We start from the raw sequence: 12,973 nt of genomic DNA on the forward strand, positions 1-12,973 counted from the left end.
TTGGTTTTAAATCCTCCCTACGATTGTTAAGTGTCCCAAAACCTAGAGCCAGATTTTGTTTCCTTTAAACCTTCATTCTCGTTTAAGGCGTTTATCTTCTCCTTGGTAAAAAACGGAAAGCACCCATTAAGCGCCCACACTGTAATCCGCCCTCACTTGGCACGAGACCCACGTGACAAACCTCGACCAGTTAGAAAGCGAGTATATAATCACCTGATTAATTGTACTAAAAAAGTCTTTTTGCAAACAAATTTCCTAGAATATTTCTTATTCTTTAAAATGAACCTCCACTCTAACCAAGGAATAAGTTTAAACCAAATTTCTTGAGGAAAAAGCGTTTGCAAATGAATTTCAGAATCGCTTGTTTCCGACTTAAAATTTCCCGGGCACCTCCATCTTCCATAACTGTGACCAAGTTACTGATGTTAACATTAATATTATTTAACTACATTAAATGTTTAACGTCACAACTGAATTATTAAAGATGGTCGTACCCAGTTAATTTCAAATTCGTTTTTCCAGATGCAAACATTCTTTAATCAAGTTCGAATAAAAACAATGATTTCCCACGACTTAAATTTATTTTAGGTAAGAATGGAGTTTCTCCTTAGGAAAAGCAGTGAAACCAATAAGAAAAATGCGCTCTGATAGTTATCTTTGTCTGACATTTAAGAGGCAATTCTAGAACGTAACAATAAAATAATACTTAGCGAAGTCCTTCCTATAGATTACTACAGCTCGAACAAACCAAGCCAAATAACCGAAATGGAGCTATAACCTTTATTTGAATGGCCATACTTTGAAAAGAGCATTCACCACCCTTACAATGCCCCTAGGAAGACAAAACTACTGGCATTGAATTCAACTAACTTGATGACCGAATTGTGAACACCAACTCGAACAATGGAAAGCCTTTGCTGCCGTTCAAGAACTTTGAGCATGTGTACGCCACACATTTTAGAAAAGATGACCTGCATGGTGATAGTAAGATGCGGCTATCTGTGTGTTTTACCTGATGTACAAGTATTGTAGTAGCATGTGTTTGTGTTTCTGATTTTGAAGGCTTCGCGGACGTGTTAGTTTTATTTGTTTACAGCAAATGCTTATGTTATTACTATAAGCTGGCTTGCAAATTGCAACAAGTTAATCCTCATGGGAAGTTCACATCTCTGAAGTCGTCGGTAAAGTTGCAACAGTACTCGCTGCCCTGAGGAGGCTAAGACCGATATGTCCCCAACCTAGTTACAATTTATAAGTCACTGATTCTTCCACATCTCGATTATTGCAGCGCTGTGTGGGGCTGTATCGGTAATGGCCTCAACCAAATACTAGAGAACTTCCAAAACAGAGCAGCACGCATAATAACAGGGTCACTACTTTTTAGGCCATGTTGTTTGTCGGAATTTACCCTGGCAGAGCCTCTCATAATATTAATTGATTAAATTGTAAGGTTTCCAGAAAGCGATCCTCAAACTTCAAAACATGGCCAACTCCAAATGCAAAAGAACACGCATTCTTCAGAAGATTGAACTTGCTCTTCTTACAAGACAAACACGCAAAATAACTTCTTGAGGTCAAATCCGAAAATCAAAGTTTAAACCATTTGAAAATTCTTACCGTCGAGTCAATCCCGCTATGGACATGTTAACTGCAACAAGAGACTTCTGCCAGTTCTACTTGTGACAAGTGAAAAACCTGACATTTTCACTGTGGGTTACCATGATGTAGCTTCAGTGGTTTAGCAGTTTCACCAAATTATACCTCCGACAGCACTTGCTCCAACCAAAGTCAACTCGTGCCTACACTGTATGCACATCACAACGCCTTGTAACTGCAATAGGAGACAAGAATGGGTTAGGATTAAAATATCATCACACAAGTCATTTGTGCACCCAACTGACTAACCAAATACTTTTTGCATCTGTTTCTAATAATAATTATCATAATTATAATTATAATAATTATAGTGATTGTAATAATTATAATGATAATTATAATAATTACATAAATTATAATAATTATATATATATATTTTTTTTAGGGGAGGCAACCTCATTCCCAGGGCTTCTCCCTCAGGTGGGGGTGGGGCGGTAGGGAAAGCCCCGCCCCCAAATGAGGGAGAAGCCCTGGGAACAAGGTTGCGAGGTGAGGGGGAGGGGAATCGTGACTGTTCTTGCACGGCATTATTGATTGCCGGCTTTATCTACACTAGATAAGACGCAAACTGCCTGGCTGACAAAGAAGTGCATTGTTGGCAATTTCTTACTTGACGGTTTCGTATGCTTCGACGGACATCCTCAGAAGTGCGAACCATTAACTTATAGTTAATTAATTGTTTTTAAATCATTAGTTAGTTATGTTACATTTAAAAAGGTCAAATTAGTATTTAAGGTCACTTCTGAGGATTCATGTCTAAGCGCACGAAACGTCAAATAAATCATTTCAAACAATGCACTTGTTTATGAGGTCTGTCACCGCTGCTTGAGTCGTTTTATTACTATTATAATATTACTATTTTTTCTCTTGCTCTGCATCATTGGTTTGTGATCGTAGATTGCCCTCTTTGTCTAAACATGAACTACTTGTTTCAGATTGGATAGGCTGTTGTTGTTCGCTGCTCTTAACGCCCACAGTCGTTGTTTAACTATTCATGTTCTCCTCATTCTTCTTCTTCTTCGTCTTTGTCTTGTTCCTCTTCTTCCTCATTGTCGTCCTGCAAAGTTTTCTTCATTGATAAGCGTGATTCAGCAAGCCATTTGTCCAAATGTGCTTGCAGACATTGTGTCTTCTTTTCAATGCCACCAACCGCGCAAGAAGATAAAAGACCGTTTCTTTGCAACTAATGCACATTTGTTACTATAGTCTAGCAGGGGCAATAGCAAGTGAATTTCCTTATGGCGCAGCTATAGATGCTTGGTGCCCGGCGAAAGGACAACTCATGGTGCTGACGAATGATATTATATCACACGGGTTTCTTGGCCTTTCTTGGCTGTGAAAAATATAAGCAACCTTCAGTTTCTTGTCGTCTCAGTTTTCTTTATCGTCTTTCTAAACATGATAACGTAAAAAGTCTACAACACAGAAGAAAGTTTTTGCTCAGCAAAGTATCCTTACTTTCCTAATGAAAATATAGAAAAAGTTATCCTTATTGCTTAAATTCCTGCTTTGCAGCAGTCTTTTTAAAGATCGTCCTTTGATCCCCACGGCTGGGAAGTTAAAGGCCCCTGGGTAAGAGAATCCTGAGACGTCATCTTATATTTTGAGATATTTGTGTGGTCTGCTTTGTTTTCTACACTTAGTTAGAGTTTTTGTTGCTTTTGTTAATGCTTGCTGTCCCTTTGCCATTTTTAGGGAACAAATTCGGAGTTAATTGAGCTACAACTCGAGATCCATCTCTAGTTTGACTAAGAAGTGGAGCATAGGCATTGGAGAGCTCGACTCGCGGCTGGATTCTGTCGAAGATCGCGATTTAGCAAACAATTGAACATAGTCGTCTCTCTTGAAGTGTCGGGAACCTATCTTAGAACATTTTGATGCAGCGAGACGCTTGCCATCTCTTTACAGAATTGACACACTTTCGTCGTCGTCTCGTGCATTCTGAACGATCATTGTTGAAAGAAGGGGTCCTGTGCAGAGTTACCCCTATGTCATTTTCTAGCCCACTTTCGTGGCTACATCCGAAAACAACAACAGTGTAATTTAACCTCTTTATCAAATAATCCTGTTTTCGCACGAATAAAACACGAAGATCACGTAACAATCTAAATCAAACCCACTCTCCTTTATAATCGTCCATGGGCCAATAAAGCGTACACTTTTCGAACTTTGAAATTATAGAACACAATGGGGAAAAATCCAGATGCAAAGATTTTCTCACAAAAGTAGTCAGAACAATAATGGAAGTTCATGTGTGCAAAAAAAAAATAATAATTGCAAGTTAGTGGCACTTTAAGTTGTTTCAATCTCTCAGCTTACAAAACAACCAGTTTCCATTGGACTTTTACATGTTCATTGGTTTTAAATCCTCCCTACGATTGTTAAGTGTCCCAAAACCTAGAGCCAGATTTTGTTTCCTTTAAACCTTCATTCTCGTTTAAGGCGTTTATCTTCTCCTTGGTAAAAAACGAAAAGCACCCATTAAGCGCCCACACTGTAATCCGCCCTCACTTGGCACGAGACCCACGTGACAAACCTCGACCAGTTAGAAAGCGAGTATATAATCACCTGATTAATTGTACTAAAAAAGTCTTTTTGCAAACAAATTTCCTAGAATATTTCTTATTCTTTAAAATGAACCTCCACTCTAACCAAGGAATAAGTTTAAACCAAATTTCTTGAGGAAAAAGCGTTTGCAAATGAATTTCAGAATCGCTTGTTTCCGACTTAAAATTTCCCGGGCACCTCCATCTTCCATAACTGTGACCAAGTTACTGATGTTAACATTAAGTAATGGTCCGGCTAAAAAGCAGGCAGAAAAACAATAGCCCGCGGCAATAGCGTCGGTTAGTTAAAATGTGCCAACATTTTTAATCAAATTAAGTTCGGCTGTTCCCATTGGTGTAAGCAGCTAAAAGCGCGAAATTTGAATTTCAATGAAAAATGTAATCGACTTGCCGTCTAAAAAATTAGATTCTGTTTCGTAGAACAAATCATTATGCCTTCAAAAACTATGTTTGTAAATATCGTCAAGATTCTATGCGCCATTTGATTGGCGCATAGAACAATGCCCAAATTTGGCCGAGAGACAGAGATCAAGGGCATGGGGAAGAAGAAATCCAAAAAAGGCTTTTTTTTCATTTTTTTCTCATATTTTTTCGACATTTTCCGATATTAGCCAATCAGATGCCTCGATTGGAGTGAAATTAAAAATTAATATTTCGCAGCTTCTAAGTACTTTTGCCGCTGGGCTGCCTGCTTCTTAGCCGGACCATTACTTAATATTATTTAACTACATTAAATGTTTAACGTCACAACTGAATTATTAAAGATGGTCGTACCCAGTAAATTTCAAATTCGTTTTTCCAGATGCAAACATTCTTTAATCAAGTTCGAATAAAAACAATGATTTCCCACGACTTAAATTTATTTTAGGTAAGAATGGAGTTTCTCCTTAGGAAAAGCAGTGAAACCAATAAGAAAAATGCGCTCTGATAGTTATCTTTGTCTGACATTTAAGACGCAATTCTAGAACGTAACAATAAAATAATACTTAGCGAAGTCCTTCCTATAGATTACTACAGCTCGAACAAACCAAGCCAAATAACCGAAATGGAGCTATAACCTTTATTTGAATGGCCATACTTTGAAAAGAGCATTCACCACCCTTACAATGCCCCTAGGAAGACAAAACTACTGGCATTGAATTCAACTAACTTGATGACCGAATTGTGAACACCAACTCGAACAATGGAAAGCCTTTGCTGCCGTTCAAGAACTTTGAGCATGTGTACGCCACGCATTTTAGAAAAGATGACCTGCATGGGGATAGTAAGATGCGGCTATCTGTGTGTTTTACCTGATGTACAAGTATTGTAGTAGCATGTGTTTGTGTTTCTGATTTTGAAGGCTTCGCGGACGTGTTAGTTTTATTTGTTTACAGCAAATGCTTATGTTATTACTATAAGCTGGCTTGCAAATTGCAACGAGTTAATCCTCATGGGAAGCTCACATCTCTGAAGTCGTCGGTAAAGTTGCAACAGTACTCGCTGCCCTGAGGAGGCTAAGACCGATATGTCCCCAACCTAGTTACAATTTATAAGTCACTGATTCTTCCACATCTCGATTATTGCAGCGCTGTGTGGGGCTGTATCGGTAATGGCCTCAACCAAATACTAGAGAACTTCCAAAACAGAGCAGCACGCATAATAACAGGGTCACTACTTTTTAGGCCATGTTGTTTGTCGGAATTTACCCTGGCAGAGCCTCTCATAATATTAATTGATTAAATTGTAAGGTTTCCAGAAAGCGATCCTCAAACTTCAAAACATGGCCAACTCCAAATGCAAAAGAACACGCATTCTTCAGAAGATTGAACTTGCTCTTCTTACAAGACAAACACGCAAAATAACTTCTTGAGGTCAAATCCGAAAATCAAAGTTTAAACCATTTGAAAATTCTTACCGTCGAGTCAATCCCGCTATGGACATGTTAACTGCAACAAGAGACTTCTGCCAGTTCTACTTGTGACAAGTGAAAAACCTGACATTTTCACTGTGGGTTACCATGATGTAGCTTCAGTGGTTTAGCAGTTTCACCAAATTATACCTCCGACAGCACTTGCTCCAACCAAAGTCAACTCGTGCCTACACTGTATGCACATCACAACGCCTTGTAACTGCAATAGGAGACAAGAATGGGTTAGGATTAAAATATCATCACACAAGTCATTTGTGCACCCAACTGACTAACCAAATACTTTTTGCATCTGTTTCTAATAATAATTATCATAATTATAATTATAATAATTATAGTGATTGTAATAATTATAATGATAATTATAATAATTACATAAATTATAATAATTATATATATATTTTTTTTTAGGGGAGGCAACCTCATTCCCAGGGCTTCTCCCTCAGGTGGGGGCGGGGCGGTAGGGAAAGCCCCGCCCCCAAATGAGGGAGAAGCCCTGGGAACAAGGTTGCGAGGTGAGGGGGAGGGGAATCGTGACTGTTCTTGCACGGCATTATTGATTGCCGGCTTTATCTACACTAGATAAGACGCAAACTGCCTGGCTGACAAAGAAGTGCATTGTTGGCAATTTCTTACTTGACGGTTTCGTATGCTTTGACCGACATCCTCAGAAGTGCGAACCATTAGCTTATTGTTAATTGTTTTTAAATCATTAGTTAGTTATGTTACATTTAAAAAGGTCAAATTAGTATTTAAGGTCACTTCTGAGGATTCATGTCTAAGCGCACGAAACGTCAAATAAATCATTTCAAACAATGCACTTGTTTATGAGTTCTGTCACCACTGCTTGAGTCGTTTTATTACTATTATAATATTACTATTTTTTCTCTTGCTCTGCATCATTGGTTTGTGATCGTAGATTGCCCTCTTTGTCTAAACATGAACTACTTGTTTCAGATTGGATAGGCTGTTGTTGTTCGCTGCTCTTAACGCCCACAGTCGTTGTTTAACTATTCATGTTCTCCTCATTCTTCTTCTTCTTCGTCTTTGTCTTGTTCCTCTTCTTCCTCATTGTCGTCCTGCAAAGTTTTCTTCATTGATAAGCGTGATTCAGCAAGCCATTTGTCCAAATGTGCTTGCAGACATTGTGTCTTCTTTTCAATGCCACCAACCGCGCAAGAAGATAAAAGACCGTTTCTTTGCAACTAATGCACATTTGTTACTATAGTCTAGCAGGGGCAATAGCAAGTGAATTTCCTTATGGCGCAGCTATAGATGCTTGGTGCCCGGCGAAAGGACAACTCATGGTGCTGACGAATGATATTATATCACACGGGTTTCTTGGCCTTTCTTGGCTGTGAAAAATATAAGCAACCTTCAGTTTCTTGTCGTCTCAGTTTTCTTTATCGTCTTTCTAAACATGATAACGTAAAAAGTCTACAACACAGAAGAAAGTTTTTGCTCAGCAAAGTATCCTTACTTTCCTAATGAAAATATAGAAAAAGTTATCCTTATTGCTTAAATTCCTGCTTTGCAGCAGTCTTTTTAAAGATCGTCCTTTGATCCCCACGGCTGGGAAGTTAAAGGCCCCTGGGTCCGAGCATCCTGAGACGTCATCTTAGAGGTTGAGATAGTTGTGTGGTCTGCTGTGTTTTCTACACTTAGTTAGAGTTTTTGTTGCTTTTGTTAATGCTTGCTGTCCCTTTGCCATTTTTAGGGAACAAATTCGCAGTTAATTAAGCTACAACTCGAGATCCATCTCTAGTTTGACTAAGAAGTGGAGCATAGGCATTCGAGAGCTTGACTCGCGGCTGGATTCTGTCGAAGACCGCGATTTAGCAAACAATTGAACATAGTCGTCTCTCTTGAAGTGTCGGGAACCTATCTTAGAACATTTTGATGCAGCGAGACGCTTGCCATCTCTTTACAGAATTGACACACTTTCGTCGTCGTCTCGTGCATTCTGAACGATCATTGTTGAAAGAAGGGGTCCTGTGCAGAGTTACCCCTATGTCATTTTCTAGCCCACTTTCGTGGCTACATCCGAAAACAACAACAGTGTAATTTAACCTCTTTATCAAATGATCCTGTTTTCGCACGAATAAAACACGAAGATCACGTAACAATCTAAATCAAACCCACTCTCCTTTATAATTGTCCATGGGCCAATAAAGCGCACACTTTTCGAACTTTGAAATTATAGAACACAATGGGGAAAAATCCAGATGCAAAGATTTTCTCACAAAAGTAGTCAGAACAATAATGGAAGTTCATGTGTGCAAAAAAAAAATAATAATTGCAAGTTAGTGGCACTTTAAGTTGTTTCAATCTCTCAGCTTACAAAACAACCAGTTTCCATTGGACTTTTACATGTTCATTGGTTTTAAATCCTCCCTACGATTGTTAAGTGTCCCAAAACCTAGAGCCAGATTTTGTTTCCTTTAAACCTTCATTCTCGTTTAAGGCGTTTATCTTCTCCTTGGTAAAAAACGAAAAGCACCCATTAAGCGCCCACACTGTAATCCGCCCTCACTTGGCACGAGACCCACGTGACAAACCTCGACCAGTTAGAAAGCGAGTATATAATCACCTGATTAATTGTACTAAAAAAGTCTTTTTGCAAACAAATTTCCTAGAATATTTCTTATTCTTTAAAATGAACCTCCACTCTAACCAAGGAATAAGTTTAAACCAAATTTCTTGAGGAAAAAGCGTTTGCATCTGAACTAAATGAATTTCAGAATCGCTTGTTTCCGACTTAAAATTTCCCGGGCACCTCCATCTTCCATAACTGTGACCAAGTTACTGATGTTAATATTAATATTATTCAATTACATTAAATGTTTAACGTCACAACTGAATTATTAAAGATGGCCGTACCCAGTAAATTTCAAATTCGTTTTTCCAGATGCAAACATTCTTTAATCAAGTTCGAATAAAAACAATGATTTCCCACGACTTAAATTTATTTTAGGTAAGAATGGAGTTTCTCCTTAGGAAAAGCAGTGAAACCAATAAGAAAAATGCGCTCTGATAGTTATCTTTGTCTGACATTTAAGAGGCAATTCTAGAACGTAACAATAAAATAATACTTAGCGAAGTCCTTCCTATAGATTACTACAGCTCGAACAAACCAAGCCAAATAACCGAAATGGAGCTATAACCTTTATTTGAATGGCCATACTTTGAAAAGAGCATTCACCACCCTTACAATGCCCCTAGGAAGACAAAACTACTGGCATTGAATTCAACTAACTTGATGACCGAATTGTGAACACCAACTCGAACAATGGAAAGCCTTTGCTGCCGTTCAAGAACTTTGAGCATGTGTACGCCACGCATTTTAGAAAAGATGACCTGCATGGGGATAGTAAGATGCAGCTATCTGTGTGTTTTACCTGATGTACAAGTATTGTAGTAGCATGTGTTTGTGTTTCTGATTTTAAAGGCTTCGCGGACGTGTTAGTTTTATTTGTTTACAGCAAATGCTTATGTTATTACTATAAGCTGGCTTGCAAATTGCAACAAGTTAATCCTCATGGGAAGCTCACATCTCTGAAGTCGTCGGTAAAGTTGCAACAGTACTCGCTGCCCTGAGGAGGCTAAGATCGATATGTCCCCAACCTAGTCACAATTTACAAGTCACTGATTCTTCCACATCTCGATTATTGCAGCGCTGTGTGGGGCTGTATCGGTAATGGCCTCAACCAAATACTAGAGAACTTCCAAAACAGAGCAGCACGCATAATAACAGGGTCACTACTTTTTAGGCCATGTTGTTTGTCGGAATTTACCCTGGCAGAGCCTCTCATAATATTAATTGATTAAATTGTAAGGTTTCCAGAAAGCGATCCTCAAACTTCAAAACATGGCCAACTCCAAATGCAAAAGAACACGCATTCTTCAGAAGATTGAACTTGCTCTTCTTACAAGACAAACACGCAAAATAACTTCTTGAGGTCAAATCCGAAAATCAAAGTTTAAACCATTTGAAAATTCTTACCGTCGAGTCAATCCCGCTATGGACATGTTAACTGCAACAAGAGACTTCTGCCAGTTCTACTTGTGACAAGTGAAAAACCTGACATTTTCACTGTGGGTTACCATGATGTAGCTTCAGTGGTTTAGCAGTTTCACCAAATTATACCTCCGACAGCACTTGCTCCAACCAAAGTCAACTCGTGCCTACACTGTATGCACATCACAACGCCTTGTAACTGCAATAGGAGACAAGAATGGGTTAGGATTAAAATATCATCACACAAGTCATTTGTGCACCCAACTGACTAACCAAATACTTTTTGCATCTGTTTCTAATAATAATTATCATAATTATAATTATAATAATTATAGTGATTGTAATAATTATAATGATAATTATAATAATTACATAAATTATAATAATTATATATATATATTTTTTTTAGGGGAGGCAACCTCATTCCCAGGGCTTCTCCCTCAGGTGGGGGCGGGGCGGTAGGGAAAGCCCCGCCCCCAAATGAGGGAGAAGCCCTGGGAACAAGGTTGCGAGGTGAGGGGGAGGGGAATCGTGACTGTTCTTGCACGGCATTATTGATTGCCGGCTTTATCTACACTAGATAAGACGCAAACTGCCTGGCTGACAAAGAAGTGCATTGTTGGCAATTTCTTACTTGACGGTTTCGTATGCTTTGACCGACATCCTCAGAAGTGCGAACCATTAGCTTATTGTTAATTGTTTTTAAATCATTAGTTAGTTATGTTACATTTAAAAAGGTCAAATTAGTATTTAAGGTCACTTCTGAGGATGCATGTCTAAGCGCACGAAACGTCAAATAAATCATTTCAAACAATGCACTTGTTTATGAGTTCTGTCACCACTGCTTGAGTCGTTTTATTACTATTATAATATTACTATTTTTTCTCTTGCTCTGCATCATTGGTTTGTGATCGTAGATTGCCCTCTTTGTCTAAACATGAACTACTTGTTTCAGATTGGATAGGCTGTTGTTGTTCGCTGCTCTTAACGCCCACAGTCGTTGTTTAACTATTCATGTTCTCCTCATTCTTCTTCTTCTTCGTCTTTGTCTTGTTCCTCTTCTTCCTCATTGTCGTCCTGCAAAGTTTTCTTCATTGATAAGCGTGATTCAGCAAGCCATTTGTCCAAATGTGCTTGCAGACATTGTGTCTTCTTTTCAATGCCACCAACCGCGCAAGAAGATAAAAGACCGTTTCTTTGCAACTAATGCACATTTGTTACTATAGTCTAGCAGGGGCAATAGCAAGTGAATTTCCTTATGGCGCAGCTATAGATGCTTGGTGCCCGGCGAAAGGACAACTCATGGTGCTGACGAATGATATTATATCACACGGGTTTCTTGGCCTTTCTTGGCTGTGAAAAATATAAGCAACCTTCAGTTTCTTGTCGTCTCAGTTTTCTTTATCGTCTTTCTAAACATGATAACGTAAAAAGTCTACAACACAGAAGAAAGTTTTTGCTCAGCAAAGTATCCTTACTTTCCTAATGAAAATATAGAAAAAGTTATCCTTATTGCTTAAATTCCTGCTTTGCAGCAGTCTTTTTAAAGATCGTCCTTTGATCCCCACGGCTGGGAAGTTAAAGGCCCCTGGGTCCGAGCATCCTGAGACGTCATCTTAGAGGTTGAGATAGTTGTGTGGTCTGCTGTGTTTTCTACACTTAGTTAGAGTTTTTGTTGCTTTTGTTAATGCTTGCTGTCCCTTTGCCATTTTTAGGGAACAAATTCGCAGTTAATTAAGCTACAACTCGAGATCCATCTCTAGTTTGACTAAGAAGTGGAGCATAGGCATTGGAGAGCTCGACTCGCGGCTGGATTCTGTCGAAGACCGCGATTTAGCAAACAATTGAACATAGTCGTCTCTCTTGAAGTGTCGGGAACCTATCTTAGAACATTTTGATGCAGCGAGACGCTTGCCATCTCTTTACAGAATTGACACACTTTCGTCGTCGTCTCGTGCATTCTGAACGATCATTGTTGAAAGAAGGGGTCCTGTGCAGAGTTACCCCTATGTCATTTTCTAGCCCACTTTCGTGGCTACATCCGAAAACAACAACAGTGTAATTTAACCTCTTTATCAAATGATCCTGTTTTCGCACGAATAAAACACGAAGATCACGTAACAATCTAAATCAAACCCACTCTCCTTTATAATTGTCCATGGGCCAATAAAGCGCACACTTTTCGAACTTTGAAATTATAGAACACAATGGGGAAAAATCCAGATGCAAAGATTTTCTCACAAAAGTAGTCAGAACAATAATGGAAGTTCATGTGTGCAAAAAAAAAATAATAATTGCAAGTTAGTGGCACTTTAAGTTGTTTCAATCTCTCAGCTTACAAAACAACCAGTTTCCATTGGACTTTTACATGTTCATTGGTTTTAAATCCTCCCTACGATTGTTAAGTGTCCCAAAACCTAGAGCCAGATTTTGTTTCCTTTAAACCTTCATTCTCGTTTAAGGCGTTTATCTTCTCCTTGGTAAAAAACGGAAAGCACCATTAAGCGCCCACACTGTAATCCGCCCTCACTTGGCACGAGACCCACGTGACAAACCTCGACCAGTTAGAAAGCGAGTATATAATCACCTGATTAATTGTACTAAAAAAGTCTTTTTGCAAACAAATTTCCTAGAATATTTCTTATTCTTTAAAATGAACCTCCACTCTAACCAAGGAATAAGTTTAAACCAAATTTCTTGAGGAAAAAGCGTTTGCATCTGAACTAAATGAATTTCAGAATCGCTTGTTTCTGACTTAAAATTTCCCGGGCGCCTCCATCTTCCATAACTGTGACCAAGTTACTGATGTTAATATTAATATTA

General features: G+C 38.7%; 1 long non-coding RNA gene across 1 annotated transcript in view; it reads right to left on the reverse strand.

Moving 5' to 3' along the window:
- Window positions 1-12,973, reverse strand: part of LOC138033110 (uncharacterized) — a 46,912-nt gene that overhangs the window by 25,414 nt on the left and 8,525 nt on the right. Inside the window, exons 3-5 of the long non-coding RNA XR_011128571.1 lie at window positions 10,136-10,349; window positions 6,121-6,334; window positions 1,618-1,831 (exon numbers count right to left, since the gene is read on the reverse strand). This is a non-coding gene — a long non-coding RNA (uncharacterized lncRNA). The remainder of the gene's footprint in view (window positions 1-1,617; window positions 1,832-6,120; window positions 6,335-10,135; window positions 10,350-12,973) is intronic.

Source organism: Montipora capricornis, chromosome 14, assembly GCF_036669925.1.
Source record: "Montipora capricornis isolate CH-2021 chromosome 14, ASM3666992v2, whole genome shotgun sequence".
NCBI classification, from domain to species: Eukaryota; Metazoa; Cnidaria; class Anthozoa; order Scleractinia; family Acroporidae; genus Montipora; species Montipora capricornis.